The sequence below is a fragment of the Tamandua tetradactyla genome, chromosome 6 (genome assembly GCF_023851605.1).
Source record: "Tamandua tetradactyla isolate mTamTet1 chromosome 6, mTamTet1.pri, whole genome shotgun sequence".
NCBI lineage: Eukaryota > Metazoa > Chordata > Mammalia > Pilosa > Myrmecophagidae > Tamandua > Tamandua tetradactyla.
This window is the reverse complement of record NC_135332.1, coordinates 15456232-15472314: the sequence shown is the minus strand read 5'-3', so window position 1 is coordinate 15472314 and position 16083 is coordinate 15456232. Positions and strand designations below refer to the sequence as shown.

The following is a 16083-nucleotide window of genomic DNA, read 5'->3' as shown; positions in this document are numbered from 1 at the left end:
GAAATCTTAATAAATAACATTAGGACCTATGATAGTGAATTACATCGGGATATGGTGATGAGGAATCATTTACTGATGCCCTTGAACTTCTTTGCTTTCAAAGGGCTATTTCCTAGGGTGTGCTCCTTTCTCCTTGTCCATTAGTAAGTCACAAGAACAGATGGTCCGAATTGCAAGTGTCACAGCGGGTAAGGAGCAGGTGAGTAGCAGCAGGGATTTACTTTTCTGTGCTCCAGCTTTGAACATAAAAGCAGTGTAAGAGGAAACTTTGTTACAAATTAAGACCTATGATAATTTTATATTTCAATGTAGAAAAGTAACTCCATTGCTTCATTTAAAAAATTCTACTAAACTATTTGCAATGGTTAGTAGAGCAATGCCAGGAAATAGAGATGGTTTAAAGGAAAATGAGGTGATGAAAATAATTCTGTTGCCCTTGAAGTTGGAGGACCTCACATGATATACTTACCTCTTAATCCCTTGGCTACTTAATTACTGATTTTAGACTAATTGTTTGCTCTCTTGAAACTTCTCTCATTTATAAAACATCGGGTTTGTAATCAGAAATGAGATAAGCTGGGACATTTCTAGGTAAGAAAATGACCTAAGCAATACATCTGACTTGATATGGCTTAAGTCCTGTAGGAAAAACCTACATAAAGGTAGTGAGCATAGGCCAAAACAGGAACTTTTATGCCAAATGTTGCAGGTGGGCTTTTTGGAGAAAGGCAACAATGGCTGACAACTCTCAAGAAAGCAGTATAGAAATTGTTTCTGTTTGGTTGGTGGAAAAGTTTCAGGAGTGGATGGTGGCAATGGTAGCGCTAACGTGAACATAATTAGTAGGACCAAATTATATATTTGAATCTGGTTAAAGGGGAAACTTTTGGTTGTGTATGTTACTAGAATAAAAATGAAAATCAAGACTACAATACAAAAAATCCTATAGTAAACAATAGTAACTATAGTTAATAGTACAATTATAAAAATGTTCTTTTATGAATTGTACAAATGTGCAAGGTGTTAATAATAGGGTGGTATTTGAGAAGTGTGTTTTATGTGTGATTTTTCTGTAATCCTACTGTAGTAAAAAAGAATGCAATTTCATTTCCTTGAGCCTGTCCATGCCAAAAAAAAAAGCATTGTAGTCTTAAAGGACATCCTGGATGCCATAATCCCTAATTTGTAGGGGCAGAACTGAGGTTAAAGGTGGTTGTGATACAGGCAAGGTTTGTTCCACTTAGAGCTGTTTTGGACATAACATAATCTGAGATATTAATGGGAGCTGTGCCGGAAAGCATTTAGTGCACAGAACAGAAAAATGAGTACCACTCTCTCCACCTTCTTGCCAGGCTGCTGAATCACTGAGCTGGCACCCAGCCATCCAGCTGAAAAGTCAGAGGATTCAGACAATATCCATGCAAGAACATGGAGAATTTGAGAAAAACCCATTCACTTTGCTTTGGGTACATGGTTAGAACTCATGTTGTGTGAGGAAGGAACCAATTTGAGTCCTGTGAAAGTTTTATAACTAAAGGGAGGAGTCTTGAGGTAACCTTTGAAAGATTTGCTATAATCAACAACAGTGAACAACTGAGAACATGCTCTCAATCATAGGCATTTGAATGGGATTGAGGGCACTTATTTTATACCACCTCCTGTATCATTTGAGATATTTGCATTACACGTGTTAATTTTACATTAGAAAACTAATCACTAGTAAAATAGGATTATGCTTTGCAAATCACTAGAGGGAAGGGGAAAAAATGCTTTACGTAGCAAAGGTTATAAATAAGCAAAAAACAAAAATAGCTTACAGAACTAATAATTATAATTATGACTTGGTCAATACCCCTATTAGAGCAAAATTTCAAGTAGAATCAACCCAACACCCAGCTACAAATCCCGTCTTTTAAAAAGATATTGGAGGGCAGTGTGATGGTGGCTCAGTGGTAGAATTCTCACCTGCTGTGCTGGAGATCCTGGTACCTGCCTATGGAAAAAAAATGTAAAAAGGCATTCAAAAAGGATAAAAGTAAAGCATTGGTTGGATGTGAGGGTACAACTCCCTACTCTTAAAGGGGAAAAAAAATTCAAGCATTTATCCTTTCTTGAACGATGGTATTTCAGGATAAATAACCATGGTTGACGAGGGAAAGCTCTTTACAAAATATTTCAGCTGGTAAATGTAGAGGAAAAAAATTAGAAAAATCACCATTTTGTAATCCCTAATAAAATAGTTTATTCAAAAAAGGATGACAATGAATAAAAGGTTGGTGGAGAACTTGGCAACAGATGGATCTTCTGTCATCTTCTTGAAGCCAAAGAATGGGACCAAGCAGATATTGGACTTAATACATAGCACCCGAAAAGTTGAACCTGAATTTAATCAAGGCTTTAGGTTAGAGGAAGTATCTAGAAAAGAAGAATAGTTATAGGACACCTTAAAGAAGTAAAGAGATAAATCCAGTTTACAGAAAACTGATCTTGTTTTTCAAAAAGGCAGTGGTATGGGGGAAAAAGTGGGGAACACTAGCAGCCCTAGATTAAAGGAGGTTCTAGAGACTCAAAATCCAAATGCTGTGTATGGATTTTATTGGATCCCGATTTGCACCAATCAACTGTAAAATGATTATCTTGGAGACAACTGGGGTATTTGAATATGGACCAGATTAAAGTATACCAAATAACTATTGTCTGTTTTGTGAGATGTATTGGCATATGGCTTTTTTTTTTTTCTCTGAATGTGGTCCCTTCAGTGTTGACTGCACTCTGGGGTGCTCTATGTGGGCTTGTCCTTATGTATCCCCTGATATCAGTCCAATTAGGTTTTAGGTCACAGAGGCAACACCGGGGCATCTTTTTTTTTTTTTTTATACATGGGCAGGCACCGGGAATTGAATCCAGGTCCTCTGACATGGCAGGCGAGCATTCTTGCCTGCTGAGCCACCATGGCCCGGCATTATGGTTTTGAAAGGAAATGTCTATATTATTGATAGGAATACTTACATATATATATATAGGTATGAAATGATGTGATATCTGAGATTTGCTTTAAAATACTTCAGAAGAAAGAAAAAAGGAGTTGATGGAGCAAGTGTGGCAAAATCTTGATAATGAATCTAGGTGATGTCTATAAGCGGGTTTATTTACTACTCTCTGTTTATGTTTGAAAATTTTCATAGTTTTTAAAGTATGGGCAAAGATATGGGCTTATGATATCACTGGCAAAGTAGAACTCAAGATAAACATGAAATGGGTCAAATGTAATTCTTAAATAATTAAAGGAACCATTCATATTAAAGAAGTAATGACTGGAAACTTTATGTACTGAAAAAAATAGCATAAAAATATATAAAGTCAAAATATATATATATATATATATATATATATATATATATATAAAGCCGAAAAACATTTAATTTCTCCAATGTTAAATTTCTAGAAACAAAACACCTTTCTGTCTTTGACATATTAAATATGCAAAACAAGTGAGACTATAGCAGATTGGAATAAAAAGGCTAATGAATAGCATACATACTAAACTCTTTACAAACAAAATAACCATGGAAAATTGATGTATATTAGACTATAATGAAAACTTCAAATTAAAAAAAAAAACGAAGGAACTATGGTCCACATTGGTTGATCCCAGGGCAATTATTACCTAATGATTAATGGCCCAAAGCTCCTTCCCCTTCCCATCTGACTCAGGGTGTGGCACTGTTCTTCCGGAATCCTGGTCTGGAAGGTTCCACTTTCTAAATATCTCCTGTTTTACTTTCCTCCTCTCCAGCATCACTGCTATTGCCTCGATGCAATCCTCAGTAATTTCCTGCCTGAACTATTACAGGCTCCCTAAATGGACTCCCTGCCTCTATTCTCACTCACCTTCAATCCATTCTTCACTGCTAAGGGGATCTTTTCAAAACGCATTTCACTTTGCTTAAAACCCTCCTTTGGCTTTCCACCGCCTACAAGATCAAATGCCATCGCCTTACCCCAGCCCAGGAAGCTCTCAGGTTCTCTCTTGGTACCCTGCACTCCTCCCCAAGAGCCATAGCAAATTGCTAACAGCACCTCCCACCCACTCACTCCATCAGGCATTTGCTATTCCTGCTCCTCCTAGAAGATTGGAAAGAACTACATGATTCTAGAAGCTTCTTTCTTGCGGGCAGGCTCCATACCTGGCTCATATTTATACTCCCCAGGGTCTGGCCTTCTGCCCATCATCTAGAAGGAGTTTAATATGAATTCTGTTATGCATGAATGAGAAGAAGTATAAGATGCAGTGTGAGCCTTCTGGGGCCCACTTCTAGTTAAAAGAGTATCGATCACACCTTAATCTTGAATAATGGGGCAAGATAGTCTATCAGTAAATGATGGTCATTACCCTTGGTGAGAACACATCTTGTTCCAGGCATTGTTCCAAGCACTTCACATAAATAGTAACTCACTTACTCCCCGTAACCACCCTGGAACGTAGATAGTATATAACCTGAGCCACTAAAGAAGTCCTCTGCAGGCTGCAGATCATCCATGACCCTTCTGCTGGTCCCTGCTCAGAAGCATCTTTTTCACATGGTTTTTGATGTAATCAGCTCCTTTCCACAATTCAGGGCTGGAAAATATGTCCCCTCCTCAGAGTGGTCTTCTCTGACAACTCAACTTCTAGTTCCCCATCAACATCTTTACTTCAAAATGATCTTACATTTTAGTTTACTTCTCTGCTGTCCTCTTCCAGAAGAGTGTAAAGCTCCAGGGAGAAGGGACTGGAGGATGGTTTGTGGAAGAACTGCAGCCTGCAGCCCCAAAAAGAAGCAGTGGCTCTAGGACTCCAGGCTAGGGAAATGCTGCAGCGGCCAGGGGCAGGACTCAGAAGCCAGAGATAGAGTAAAAGTGGCATCCATGAAGCCTGGGGACTAGTTTTAGGTAAAGAGAACAGCAAGAATCCAGGCAACTCTGGAGAGAGGAAAGGAAGATTCCACTCTTTTGGTTTGCTTGTTTTGTTTATTTCTTTTTCAAAGATGCAAGGAGCCAGTGGTCTTGAAACTCTTCTGAGTCAAGGGCTTTCATGAGTTTATCAAATGGGCGTAGATTCCCCAAACTGTTGCATATGACCTGAAGCATTCAATGCAGGAAGCCCTCATCCTTAGCCACCCAGAAGCTAGGAGCTTCACGTTTAAGGGGAAAAAAAGTCCCTTGCTGTATACATGTATCCAGGAAACTGCACAAACCTTAGAAGTATAGCTCTCTGAATTTTCACAAAGGGAACACATCTGTGCAGATCAAACACAGAACATTGGCAGCTCCCAGGAAGACTCTTCCGTGGCTTCACCCACCCACAGGGAACAACGTCCTAACTGCTAAGGGATTAATTTCGCCTGCTTTCTAACATTATAATAATGGACTCATAATATGCTGTTTCATTTGCACGTGGTGTACAGCTTCCAGAGCAGTTGCCTGAGGGAAGCGTTTGGATGTTGAGCTGTCCAGGGTACCAACTCTGAGAGGGGCAGGAAACGGGGCCCCATCTGCCTTCCCATCGATTACGCTTTGAAAGTGTAGTCGGCTTCATCAGGAAGAAAAGGCAAATAGATTGCCGGTGATAGCTGGAAAATATGCTTGCTCTAGCTGAGCTTAGCAATTTACTCTTTGAACTTAGGTCCCAGGACACTAACCAGAGCTTCTCAGTTCTGCTCACAGAAATAAGGTAACAGAATAGCATCAAAGAATAACCGGTGACCCGGTGAATAAGTGATTTCCTCCCCAAAACACAAGTGTGACGTTCCAGAGGATCAGCTAAGAAAAGCATCATGAAGACCCTGTGTGTTAGAGCTTGTGCATCAATATCTAAAGCTAATCTCTGATGCTGGAACAACAAATGTGCTTGAGACAACTCCAGACGAGACATTTGCCCGTGCCCTCCTCACGAGGATACAGCATCACTGCTGACCTGACAAAAATCATGGATATTGGTAGGGTTTTTTTTGACTGGGAAGAGACAAAAACTCAAACTTGATCAGAGGAGTTTCATTACATGTCCAAGCAGGTAGGCTGAAGCCTAAGATGTCAACAGCCCCAAGCAGGGAAAAGGGCCCAGGTTATACAGGATGGTTGGTGGAAAGTAGGGAAGGGGCCGTGGTGGGTTTTCATTCTCTGGCTTAGGTGCGTGAAATGGACAGGTTTTTACTGGTTGGTTTAAAAGTGGAGGCTAAGGGGAGAGTTGGTAGCTCTTCATTGGTAGGGTTTAAATTTTAAGCAACCACCCCACCTTAATCCTGCAGGATTGTAACTGCCAGCCCTTCAGTAACTTGCTCCCAGGTATAATCTATTTATTAGGTCTCCTTGTAGGTATGCTTTCCATGGAAAGATTAGGAGGTCTTTTTTGTACGCCGTTTGGGAGAGGCTTAAGTGATGAGGTTAAGGATTAAGGAGTAGAAGGTATCAAGAGTTATTAAGCATCTTGGGGAGGAGAGTGGCATGGGATTAGGAGGGTTCATGAGTATATAAGGGAGTTACTGGTGTTTCTGAGTATCTGGATGGTCACCCAGCACAGGGGGATAACAGGGTATATGGGAAGAAAGGGCCGTTGGAGCAGCCAGCATCAGTATCAGCCACATGACCTGGGGGGGCGGGGGGGGGCCGTGCTCACATCCCTAACGTGCTTGGTTCCCTTTCCTCTGGAATTCGTGACAGCTTTCGTTACAGTGGGGCCACCTGGGTGCTCCCACAGCAGAGTCTTTGCTGCCAGATGGGCTTTCCTCAGTTTGGAAGTGTGGAACCAGCAGCCAGTCCACACAGCTTGGCTGCCGTGGGGGTAGTAAGAAGAACTTGACAGGGGCCTACCATCGGGGTTCTAATAGTTGCCAGTTTGGTGGTCTTTTAAGTAGAACCCAGTCTCCAGGCTTAAGAGGTGGTGGTAGTGGAGGCGCGGCCATAGGCATGGGAAGAACTTTGCATGTTGTCTAAGGAGGTGTTGGATAAGCCTAAGGGTTTGAACATAATCTCCTAAGAGAGAAAGGTCATGAGGGAAATTTCCTAGGCCTAAGGGTCTCCCATATGTAAATTCATAGGGGCTAAGGAAGGAGGGAGCTGGCCGGGTGTTGCGTGTGCATGCAGCAAGAGCTGGTGGAAGTAGAGTGGCCCAAGTTTCTTTTGTTTCTATGCTGAGTTTAGTTCAATGTGTTTTGAGGATGGAGTTGGCTTGCTCTACCTTTCCTGATGACTGGGAATGAAAGGGAACAATGGAGATGCCATTGGTTTACTTGCTACTCAGAGTTACCCGAGGTTCCCCATGAGTGATGGCTGCGGGGCCTTGTGCCTTTCCCCGGCAGCTTCAGGTCTCGGCAGCCAGTGCCAGGGGTTCTGGGAGGTCAAAGCTGAGGGTGTTGTTCCAGTAGGTAACCGGTGTTCCTTGACTTGAGGGCCAGGGGCAGTTGGACTTCCAGGGACCCTCCTGCTTGCAGAGCGGCACAGCCCGGGGGGGTGGGGGTGGGGGGTGGGGCGGGGATTGGGGTGGGGTCTGGTCCAGTGCCTGGGTTGTCAGCATTTAAAACAAGCCACTCCGGGCTTTTCCGTTTTGGTTTAGGGGAGCCTCCGGTTTCTCTCAGTGTACTGGCAAGGAGTTTGTAAACCTGGGTGCTGGATTTAGCTTTGTCTTCCTCCTTAAGTTTTTCCTGCTGGGCTTTTTCTAGCTCTCTTGTTAAAGACTTTAAAGGCTAGATTAACTAGGTCGCTTTGGGCAGACTTGGGGTCCTGCTTCTGACTTTTGGAGTTTCCGAGGAATGCCAGGGGCTGATTGGGAAATAAAATGCCTATGGAGGAGTAAAGTGCCTTCAGGGGAGTTTGGGCTGAGATTAGTATAGCCTCTGAGCCTAGCTAGAAAGGCTGCCAGATTTTCATCACCTTTTCGGGAAATTTCTTTTAATTTTTCATAATTAACTGCTCTGTGTGCAGTCGCCTGCAGTCCTGCAGGGAGGCAAGTTGTCATAAGGTTGTGAGACCCTCGGCCAAATGCCCCAGCCTGATGACCGCAACTGGGCTCGTCTGGGGGCACTGCCCATGCCAGGCACCTGCGCGCTGGGCTGCCAGCCTCACTCGTTCCTTCTCATCAGGAGCGAGGCAGGGACAGAGGATGACACAGAAATCTCCCAGGAGAGGTCACAGGACGTAGTTAGGTACTGAATTCCTTAATAAGTCAGGTGGGTTCAGTAGAGTATGAACCCAGACACTGTTCAACTTGAGAAAGGTCAGGAAGGGAAAGGGGAACACGGCCCGGAGGGGCCCTGCTGGCCCGGACAGTGGTGGGTTGGCCTCGTCCTCCGGGCCGGAAGGGAAGGGAGGGTGACTTTGGGGGTGGAGCTCGAAGATGACGGGGGTGTCTACTGCTTGTGGTTCAGCAGCGTTTCGGCTTGGCTAGGAGGGGATGTGTGTGTGTGTGGGTTTGAGGCTCTGGGGTGGAGTCTGAGCTGGGTGGGGAGCAGATGGGGAGGGTAATTGGCTGGCTGGCCCTGGGCAGCAGCTGCAGCTCTCCCAGAAGGGGCTGCCTATGGGGAGGGGAAGGGAAGTTATGGAGAAGGTCCTGGGGGGGGGGCGGGGATCAAAGGAAGGGGGCGGGGGAGGAGGAGGAGAAGGAGCACTAGGTTCGGAGATAGGTTGTTTCCGGAGAGGAGAATGGAGAAGAATTTGACAAGTGGAACAAGTTTGGCAGAGAGAGGGGCGCCTGTGCAAGCCAAAGAAGGCCTGGATCCCTGGGACTCCACTCCACCTGCGGACACCCCGACAGTCCTGGTCAAGGTCTAGAAGAATTTGTGGGTCAAGGGTTCCGCTCTCTGGCCACATTGATCATTTTTATTGTGGCCAAGCGGAATTGCAATAGAAAATTAATCTCTTAGCTCTTAAACTTGGCATTGAGACCAAAAACTTTTGAGATTGTGGAGTAAGCAGCGCAGAGGGGTGTCCCGGGGAGGTGGGGCCCGCCCGGTGCCCATGAGTGGGGTGAGGGGGGCAGGGTGAGGGGGGGCAGGGCGAGGGGAAAATCTCGCTCTCAGATTTAGGAACAACGGACAGGGCACCCCCCTAGAGAGTGCCTAAGCTTCGCGAGCATGTGGCGGGGAGGAGGGGGCGTCCCACCCTCGCACCCACTCCCGGGGTCCGGCAGAGGCAGCTCTCCCCCAGCCCCCCAGCGCTAGGCTTTCCAGAATGTCGTCTTGGACAGCAGAGAGACAGAGTCCCGGTTTCAGCACCAAAATGATTGCTTTTCTTTCTTTCTTTCTTTCTTTTTGACAGGGAAGAGACAAAAACTCGAGCGAGACCACGGGGTTTTATTGCGAGGCTCTGCGCGGCGGGCTGAAGCCCCACGTGGCGGCAGCCGGGGCGCGGGAAGCGGCGCAGGTTACCGCGGAGGGTCGGCGGGGGCAGGGAGGTGGTGGGTCTTCTTCGCTAGCTGGAGTTTTTCTTGGTCGGTTTCAGAAGCGGGAGCGAAGCGGGGAGTTGGTAGCTCTTCACTGGGGCTGGTTACATTGTAGGCCTCCCGCCTGAGTCCAGCAGGGCTGTGACTGCGGAGGGCAAGGGGGTCACGCGGCTGTTGCGTGGGCTGGAGTGGGCTCGGTGGGTTTCCTGGAAATCATGGATAGGGGAAGGGTTTCTGCCTAACATATTCCTTAGTTTTGACCTCTACCCCCTTTCCTTTACCTATTAAAAACCCTTACCCACATCCCCCATTTTGAACCGGTTTGGAAAATTTCTTCCAGTTCCTTGCAATGAATCACCTTCACGCTGAGGGACGTGTTTAGCCTTGGTGGCGCCAGGTCAGAGGGGTCCTCACGAAAAGTGCCCGCTTGAGGTCACACCTGCGCGACATCCACAAAACGTAGCTATAGCTATTACCCAAGGGGAAAATAAGAACACGCCCTCAGGGATTTTTCCTCTCCATTATGCATATGGTACAACATGATCCCTCCTCAGGGGTTGGGGTTCCTCACCCCAGGTGGGACTCGAACCCATAATCCCTGGTTTAGAAAGCCATTGTATTATCCATTAGGCCATTGGAAATGCGAGAAGATAGTGGCCGATCAGAAGCCTCTTGAACGGTGCACTGGCGGGGCCCGTCATGACGTCACAGCACTGTCTCGATGGGCAGGCGTCCAGAGTGGGCCAAGTGAAAAGACCCCACACTAGGCCTGACCCTGCAGTTCCGGGGGCCGGGAGCAGATGTTTGGAGTGCCGCGACTAAAACAAGGGAAGGACCTGAAATGCTGTAGCAGCTCCATTGTGTTCCGGTCTCTACGGGATAACAGATTTCGATCACGAAGAGACCGAAACCGTCAATATCCTAATCCGGTCAGGCGCCTTATTCATGACACCACGCGGCTTCCGCCCGGGGTCAGCGCGCACTTGTTGAAGTTGGCAAAGATGGACCGACCCCTAAGTGTCGATGCGGCCTCAGGGCAGGCGCCCCCGCTCCCGCCGGCGGCGCGCCGTGCAGCCGAGAGTGCACCGTTCGTTCCTCCTCACCCCTCCTCACCCCTCCTCAGCCCCAGTCGCCCGCCGCCACCTCCGAGGAGTGGGCTTCCAGGTGATGGCGCATCGCGACCGCGTGGCCTAACGGATAAGGCGTCTGACTTCGGATCAGAAGATTGAGGGTTCGAGTCCCTTCGTGGTCGGATTATTTTGGGCGGGTTGGCCCGGCTCTCGCGTGACGCTCTGCCGCTCCCCTGCTTTCTTTCGTCTGGGGATTCGTTCCACTTGCACGCCCCAGTTATGTATTTACTTGTGTGTTTTTGCGCGCCCCAGTTTTTTTGGGTTTTTTTTTTTGGTATATATGTGTGTGTGTATGTGTGTGTTTGCGCGCCTCAGTTTTGCTCAACCGGCAGCTTGGCAGCATTCTCCTCGGGCGCTGGCGCCGAGCAACGAGCTCCATGTGTGGCCGACCGGGCGACTATTTGTCGGTGCGGTAACCCGCCAGTCCCCTAGCCCTGAGCGCCCGCTTTTCGCGTAGCCCGGTGGACGCGCGGCCCGACGTTCTCTGCCTTGGTGTCAGTCCGGCCGGATGCGCGCGCGCTATCCCAAACCACGTGAGCAGGGCCACTTATGGCGCCCCAGTGGCCTAATGGATAAGGCACTGGCCTCCTAAGCCAGGGATTGTGGGTTCGAGTCCCACCTGGGGTGACTTCCGATCAGTATAAAGTGCGAGGGTTTATGAAATCCCCTCTCGGCCATCTACGGTGTATCTTCTTTTTGCCTCCGCCGGGCTTCCCCCACCAAGGGGCCGCAGTACTGGGATATTCTGGAACGTTCTGCATCCTTAAATCTAAAGGGTAAGTCCTGCTCCTCCCCAGCCTGGAAAAGACGGGGAGTTTTCGACTCCGCGCCAGGTGCAGACACTCTCCGGATTCACCTCGATCTCCGGGACCTGGGCCCCGCGCATACAGCGTTATCGAGTGTCACTGATGTCGAGGTGGGGGAGACCCATCGCCGCCTACGAGAGGCGACCAGCGGGGAAACAACCCATCCCACAGTCGCGGTTTAGCCACTGAAGCTTGGCGGTGGAGGACGAAAAAATGCTCGTGTTCTTACCCCAGGTGGGACTCGAACCCACAATCCCTGGCTTAGGAGGCCAGTGCCTTATCCATTAGGCCACTGGGGCCTGCGGCACGATGTAGTTGCGTCTCCATCACTTATAGGCGCGTCGGCGGCGCAGCCTCCCCCTCTCCGAGCCGGGTTTAAGGGGGCGCCGGGTCATTACTGCGTTGGCGCGGGCTGCGGGCTCTGGGCCACGCGTGCGGACGGGTCCTGCCCTTCCGGCGCCCACAGTAAATGGGGAGGCGAGAAGACACTCGTGAGCGCGGGATGACCTCACCGAGGCTTAGCCGGACGCAACCTCCAGCCACAGGCAGAGGGAAGTCGGGTGCAGCCGGGGCGGCCGGCTCCGAGGACCACGTGTGAAGACTGAGGTTTGGGGCAACAGCCTTCCTATTACCCTGAGACGTTTTCTCACCTTTTAAAGAAGTGGACAGAAAATACAGGAAAAATAGCATAAGAAGTAATCGAGAACAAACAAGTATGAATCATGAACAAAAAAGTAACAAATACTGAAACATAAAAACTCGAAATCTTCACCATCTTGAGGAAATGTACAAGGAGGACCAGAACCTTCCAGCCACGATGGACTGAGAAAGTATATATAGAAAGAATGTTAGCCAAATAGATATTCTATCCGAATGTTTGTCCTTAGAAAATACACAAAAAAAGTAAAACCAACAACAACTACAAAAAGTAAACAAAGATTCTTACAAGTTATATATATTTAAGATCCAAGATTCAAAGCCATGCCATCTGAAGGATGAATTGCAGAAGCTTCAGCCAAGGGCAGCCTTTTCCTCCCCTACCTGCTTCAAGACTTGGTCTCTGCCCCCCCCCCCCATGCCCCCACCGCAGGGCACTGGACCCTTCTCTTTTGTTTCTCTTCAAATGCAGGGCCTGCAGAAAGCACTCTCCTTATTCCCTTTATTGCCAGCAGGAACAAAGAATGTAACCCACTCAGCTCCAGCCTCCACCTGGAGGGTACCCACCTGTTAGTGACTTAAGTAATTTCTTTGGTTGTTGGGTGTAACATACATGCAGTGAAGTGTGCAGATCTTGAGCACACAGATGAGTTTTTACACATGTGTGTACTTGTGTACCAGCCACTTGGATCAGTGTAGAGAATACTCCACAGCACCCCAGAATGGACTCGTACTCCTGTAGGGCCTGGCTTCTTTTGCTCGATACATACAGCTGGGGGCAAAATAACAAACATGGGCGAATCTGTAGCACAGATGTCTATTTTCTGAGAACCTCTTGGGTCCAGCACTGTGCTCCAGGGGCAACCACCAAAATGTGCAGAACCCCCGCCCCCTATCTCACACCCTTCTTAACACTCCCACCACATCCTCACCACCGCCACCGCCACCACCACCACCACAGATTCTGTCTTGTCTCATTCCTCAACTGCTCTTACCCATTCCACTTGTCCTCTTCTGTCCTGGATCTCCCAGCTCCATCTCACTCCCAAGCCCCAGGGCTCCATTCCCTGTCGGAGCTACCTGGACATGCCTCCTTAGGCCCCACAAAGTCAGCTCCTTGCAGGCAAAGCCAGACCCATTAGCTCACCATTGTCCCCAGCCTGCCCCTACACATGCACAGCATCACCCCGGGTCACCCACCTATTCCCATACCCCTGGACTCATCTTCTGCCCCTGTAACCCCTCTTGCATCTAACGTTTCCTCTGCATCCCAGCTACTGCCCTAGTTCCCCGGAGGGCCCTGACTGCCAACCTGTGCCCTGTCCTCACCGTCTTTCCTCAGATTAATCTCCGATTCAGCTTTCTCTCACATCCTCTGTGGGGTTAAGTCTAAACATCTTGGCTGTCATGTTTTAGGTCTTTCCATATCCTGCCCACTTTCAATATGGCAGACTCATCTTCCTCAGCTCCTCATCCTCAGTGCCAGGCAACCTGGGCTTTAAATCATGGTGAACATTCTCTGAGGACTTGTTCTGTACAATTAACCACTTGTTTATTCACTCAAATCCCACAATAACAAATGAGGTAGGAGCAAACATCATTCCCAGTTTACAGTTGGGGAAACTAAAATTCAGAGAGATTAGGTACCTTGTCCAATGTTCAGGGGAGGAGGCTGGCCAGGTGTGGACTCAGGGTGGTCTGGCTTCAGAGCCCGTTGTGGCAGTCACTATAGTGCCCTGTCTGAGCCAGAGGCAGGGCCCTGGAGGTGCCCACACATGTCCAGCCCTGCCTTAGGCTGACCCTGCCACCTCCAAGTGACCCTAGTACCTTGCCAGCCTGCCCACCACCTCCCCTTCTGGGGCATTCTGAAATACCACCTGCTGGAGAACATCTTCTCTCACTTCCAGCTGCAAAAGGTCACTCCTTTCCTATCCACATGTTTAGACCTTTCTTATATTGCAGCATTTTAGGCCGTTTTACCATCTGTGCTGATTTGAAAGGATTATGTACCCTTGAAAAGCCATGTTTTAATCCTGATCCATCTGGTGGAGGCAGCAGTTTCTTTTAATACCTATTCAATACTGTAGATCGGAAGCTTGGTTAGATTATATCCAGAGATGTGACTCACCCAATTGTGGGTATTAACCTTTGATTAGAGGGAGATGTGACTCCACCTATTCCAGGTGGGTCTTGATTAGTGTTCTAGTTTGCAAGCTTCCAGAATGCATATACCAGAAACAGAACAGCTTTTAAAAGGGGGAATTGATTAAGTTGCAAGTCCATAGTTCTAAGGCTGTGAAAATGTCCCAATTAAAGCAAGGCTATAGAAATGTCCAATCTAAGGCATCCAGGGAAAGATTCCTTGGTTCGAGAAGGCCAGTGACATTCAGGGTTTCCCTCTCAACTGGAAAGGCACATGGTGAACATGGCAGCATCTACTAGCTTTCTCTCCCAGTTTCTTGTTTCATGAAGCTTCCCCAGAGGTGTTTTGCTTCTTTATCTCCAAATGTCTCTGGCTGCACAGGCTTTGTAGCTCTTTCCAAAATGGTTCCCTCTTGAAGGTCTTACCTTCAGTAAGCTTACCCCCAGTAAGCAACTCCACCTTGAATGGGTGGAGACACACCTCTATGGAAATCATCTAATCAAAAGTTACCACCCACAATTGGGTAGGTCACATCTCCATGTATAATTAAAAAACTCCCACCCAGCAATACTGAATGATGAGTAAAGGACATAGCTTTTCTGGGTCCACAAATTCAAACCAGCACAATTAGTTTACTGGAATCCTTTAAAAGAGGACCGATTTTGGAGAAAGCTTGAGAGCCAGGAGACCCAGGAGAGCCCACACAGCCAGAGACCTTTGGAGATGAAGAACGAAAACACCCTTAGGGGAACTTCCTGAAACAAAAAGACTGGAGAGAAAGCTAGCACAGTTGCCATGTTTGCTGCGCGCCTTTCCAGTTCCAGAGAGAGAAACCCTGAACTTCGTCAACCTTTCTTGAGTGAAGATAACCTCTTATTGGTGCCTTAATTTGGTCATTTCTATAGCCTTGCTTTAATTGGGACATTTTCACAGCTTAGAACTGTAAACTTGCAACTTAATGAATTCCCCTTTTTAAAAGCCATTCCGATTCTTGTATATTGTATTCTGGCAGCTAGCAAACTAGAATACTATCACAAGAAATTAATTTTTCTTCTCAGTTTTTATCATCACCTGGTCTATCATTCTCCTCCTGAAACTACAATGAAACTCCCCGGAGAGAAAGGACTTTGTTTTTTTCACTGCTGATTCCCTACCACCTCACCTGATGTCTGGCCTTCAATAAATATTTGTTGCATTAATGAACTTATGAATATTGCATTTCCTTGCATACAGCCTCAGCTCCTAGCTGGGCTCGAAGTTCCTTGAAGACAGGGACCATATCTTCCACATTTTTGTATTTTGTAAAAGTCATTTACAAGTGCTCTTCTGTGAATTGAAGGGGTTCCTGCTCACCTAGTGTATGGACCACTGCCTTTAATCTAGCTGATCACAACATACCTGGCAACTGAGTGAACTACATGAAAACAATGTAGAACAAGGTAAGAAATTAATTTATTTTAGAGGAGTAATCTACAAGTGTTATGCACATCTGGGTGCTCTTCCTCATACCCATATGTGCCAATTTGAAGCTATTATGTACTCCAGAAAAGCCATGCCCTTTAATCCTCATTCAATATTGCTGGGTGGGACCTTTCTGATTGTTTCCATGGAGATGTGACCCACCAGCTGTGGGTGGTACCTTTTGATTAGATGATTTCCATGGAGATGTGTCTCCACCCATTCAAGGTGGGGTTGCTTACTGGAGCCCTTTAAGAAGAAACCATTTTGGAAAAAGCTTTAGAGCCGAGAGATCCACCAAAACCGAGAGTCCGTTGAAGATTCCTGGAGAGAAAACTAGCAGAAGTCGTCATGTGCCTTTCCAGCTGAGAGAGAAACCGTGAATGTCATAGGCCTTGAACCAAGGGATCTTTCCCTGGATGCCTTAGATTGGACATTATTTGCTTTAATTTGGACATTTTCATGGCCTTAGAA

At 47.1% G+C, this 16083-nt stretch overlaps 3 non-coding genes across 3 annotated transcripts; 2 read left to right on the top strand and 1 right to left on the bottom strand.

The window, feature by feature from the left end:
- Positions 1–10594: 10594 nt before the first annotated feature.
- On the top strand, positions 10595–10667 carry TRNAR-UCG (transfer RNA arginine (anticodon UCG)). Its single transcript has one exon. It is a non-coding gene; the product is annotated as a tRNA-Arg (tRNA).
- Positions 10668–11099: 432 nt separating this feature from the next.
- TRNAR-CCU (transfer RNA arginine (anticodon CCU)) lies at positions 11100–11172 on the top strand. Its single transcript has one exon. It is a non-coding gene; the product is annotated as a tRNA-Arg (tRNA).
- A 405-nt stretch (positions 11173–11577) lies between these two features.
- TRNAR-CCU (transfer RNA arginine (anticodon CCU)) lies at positions 11578–11650 on the bottom strand. The gene has a single exon. It is a non-coding gene; the product is annotated as a tRNA-Arg (tRNA).
- Positions 11651–16083: the final 4433 nt, after the last annotated feature.